Source organism: Pseudophryne corroboree, chromosome 2 (genome assembly GCF_028390025.1).
Source record: "Pseudophryne corroboree isolate aPseCor3 chromosome 2, aPseCor3.hap2, whole genome shotgun sequence".
NCBI lineage: Eukaryota > Metazoa > Chordata > Amphibia > Anura > Myobatrachidae > Pseudophryne > Pseudophryne corroboree.
The window spans coordinates 1,007,105,816-1,007,109,804 of NC_086445.1; positions in this window are offsets into that span (position 1 = coordinate 1,007,105,816).

Sequence of the window (3,989 nt, forward strand, 5' to 3'; positions counted from 1 at the left end):
ACAAGACAAATACAAAATTCATATCAATCCCCTAGACAACGACCTGATACGAGACAATGGGATCAAGGACCGCAGAGACGGAGCTATGAGCCACATGCAGGGGAAACAAAAAGGTATCCCCCAAGAAGAGACTGGCAAATCTCTGATAGTTCCCATCTACCCCCACCACAAGTAATTGCTGCCAGTGCGATTCAGGGAGGTCACCATACCCAATAGGGGTGTGGCCATACCTGTAATCTGCAGCCAGTGAAATTAATTGCGAGTCTTGGAAGTGAACCCGAGGTCACAATTGATGTAGCTGGTAAACCATTAAATTTCCTTGTAGATACAGGGGCGGCCAAATCAGTGATAAATTCGACAGTGGGCATGAGAACCACTGGTAAGACAATTCCAGCCATGGGAGTAACGGGAGTAGTACAGCACTACCCTGTTAGCAAACCAGCAGAGATTACAATAGGGCCTTTACATACCAAGCATTCCTTTTTGCTAGCTGCATCGGCACCGACTAATCTCCTGGGAAGAGATCTATTGTGTAAAATGGGGTGCGTCATATATTGTACTCCTGAAGGTGTATTCTTAGACATACCTGAGAATCACGCTCAGGAAGTACAAGATATGCTAGACTCCCCATCAAAATTAATGTCACATACTGTTATGATAAATAGGAGTCCATCCCAGGTAAAAGAAATGACATCCCAAATACCAGAGTCACTTTGGACTAAAGATGGACAAGACACTGGATTAATGGCAAACGTAGCTCCAGTAGTTGTGCAAGTAAAAGATGGTAGGATAGCTCCAAAAATCCCACAATACCCTCTGAAGCCAGAGGTGGAGTTAGGAGTGTACCCCGTAATAGAGCGCTTGCTACAACAGGGCATTCTGGTAAAAACATCCAGCACTGCCAATAGTCCCATCTTCCCTGTTAAAAAGAGTGGGGGGAGGGGTTACAGGCTAGTGCAGGATCTAAGGGGGATTAACAAAATAGTTGAGAGTCAGTTCCCCGTAGTGCCAAATCCAGCTGTCATCCTTATGCAAATCCCTCCCACTGCAAAATTTTTCACTGTAATTGACCTCTGCTCCGCCTTCTTCTCGGTACCTCTGCACCCTGACAGCCAATATTTGTTTGCGTTCACATACAGAGGAGTTCAATACACCTGGACTCGCTTACCACAAGGTTTCATAGACAGTCCAAGTATTTTCTCACAGGCCTTGCATGATTGTTTACAGTCTTTTCAACCTGAGAGTGGATCAATATTAATACAGTATGTAGATGATCTACTTCTGTGTTCTGATTCACTCGAATCGTCCCTGAGAGATACGAAACAACTCCTGTTTCATCTCTCAGAAACCGGACACAAGGTTTCAAAAGATAAGTTGCAATTATGCCAGACTAAGGTAAAATATTTGGGACACTGTCTGACACAAGGACTGAGACACCTGACCGCTGATAGAATTCAAGCAATTCGTGACATGACTCTGCCACAAACCCAGCAACAGATCAGAACGTTTTTAGGAATGTGTGGGTATTGCCGTAACTGGATCCCAGGTTTTTCCATACTAGCATTACCTTTGCAGGAGATGGTCTCATCAAACAAACCGGATCGGATTTCGCATACAGACGAGTCTGAGATGGCATTTGAGAGACTTAAACAGTGCCTAACGCAGGCACCAGCATTAGGTATGCCAGACTATGAAAAACCCTTTGAGCTGTACGGAACAGAAAGTGCTGGTTGCGCGGCAGGCGTCCTAACCCAAAAGCATGGTGATGCCAGCAGGCCGGTAGCATACTACAGCGCTCAGCTAGATACGGTAGCGCGATCCCTCCCCACATGCTTGCGAAGTGTTGCTGCGATAGCATTGCTAGTAACGAAAAGCGAAGATGTAGTGCTAGGACACAACCTCACAATCCATACACCGCATGCAGTGTCAGCCTTGCTAAATTCGGCTCAAACCAGACATGTCTCTTCAGCACGGTTTACAAGATGGGAATTGGCATTGATGGCCCCGGTAAACATCACTATAAAGAGATGCAGTACACTAAATCCTGCAACATATCTTCCAGGTGTGCCTGGACAGGCACAAAGGGTGGAGGATGAGAGTGATGGTGAAGGAGGATTTAGTATAGGAAAAGACATGCATGATTGTATGGAATATTTGACCCAAAATTTCACGGCAAGGCCTGACATCAGTGACAACCCACTGGAAGATGTAGATTTTACTTTCTACACTGACGGTAGTTGTCACAGACAGACGGACTCTGGAGACTTGTGTACTGGATACGCAGTCGTAGATGACCAAGGCACCATAGAAGCAGAACCGCTAGGCCCACCTCACTCAGCCCAGGTTGCTGAACTGGTTGCCCTAACCAGAGCATGTGAATTGGCTAAGGGAAAGTCAGCCAATATCTACACGGATTCTAGATACGCCTTCGGGGTAGTCCATGATTTCGGAGCCCTATGGCGCCTCAGAAATTTCATGACGGCAGCTGGTACACAGGTAGCGCATGCAACCCACATCAAAAGGCTTCTAACAGCGATACAGGAACCCGACAGAGTGGCTGTTATCAAGTGTAAAGCACATACATATAGCCAAGACCCGGTATCACTTGGTAACAGCCGAGCAGACGAAGCTGCTAAGTTAGCAGCTGGTACCCCCAGACAGACAGACATCACACAACTGATGGTATTTAATACTGTCAACACAGAAATTGTGTGAAATGCAAAATTTGTGTTCCCCACAGGAAAAGGCAGTTTGGAGGTTAAAAGGATATGGCCAGGAGTCCTCAGGACTCTGGACAGATGGACAGGGTAAACCAGTGGCACCAAGAGCATACCTTCCAAGTCTAGCGGAAGCAGCACACGGGCTGACTCATCTGGGCAAAGAAGGGATGTGTAAGCTAGTAAGAGCTTATTGGTGCGCCCCAGGATTTTCTTCCCATGCGGGTAAGAGAGCGATGACATGCCTCACCTGCTTGAGGAAGAATATCGGAAAGGCAATACCAACAGAGCCATCTCATATCCCACCTACAGACGGCCCTTTTCAGGTAATACAAATTGATTTCATACAATTACCCCCTTGTCGAAATTTGAAGTATGTACTAGTTTGTATAGATGTGTTTTCAAATTGGGTCGAAGCATTTCCTGCGGCCACAAATACCGCTATGTTTACTGCTAAGAAAATTGTGCAGGAATTTGTGTGTAGATACGGTATCCCTAGAATAATTGAAAGTGATAGGGGTACCCATTTTACAGGTGATGTCTTTCAAGGAATGTGTAAGTTGATGGGAATTAATAGTAAGCTGCACACTCTGTACCACCCCCAGGCGAGTGCGAAGGTAGAAAGAGTGAACAGCACTATTAAAAATAAATTGAGCAAAGTTATGGCAGAAACAGGATTGACATGGCCAGAAGCTTTGCCCATTGTACTATACAGCATCAGAACCACTCCCAGGTCCCCTCTTAATCTGTCCCCCTTTGAAATTCTGTTTGGTCGACAACCGCATGTTATGATTAATCCTCAGGATGATTTGAAGTGTAACAATGAAGTGACTGTAAAGTACTTGGTTAAGATGAGTAAACAGCTAAGGAATCAGAATGATAATTTGAAGTTGGTGATTCCTGATCTGCCAGATAGTAATTGTCATGACATTGAACCTGGGGATTATGTAATGATACGAAATTTTCTACGCTCAGGTTGCCTTATTGACAGATGGGAAGGACCATACCGAGTCTTATTGATTAGCACAACAGCATTGAAGGTTGCCGAGAGAGAGACTTGGGTTCACTCGTCCCATTGTAAGAAGGTTGCTGATCCAGAGAGGTCTCGTGATAAAGAACAGACGGTAGAGGAAGTTGTATCACTGGAGTGTCTGTTTCAGGAAGATTGAGACGGCACCTGAGCATTGAGAATAATAAGATCGGAGGCAGTTGTCGATCCCCTGTTCCCTTTTATTGTTTTCCTCCACTTCCCATCCCATCTCCCTCAAATTA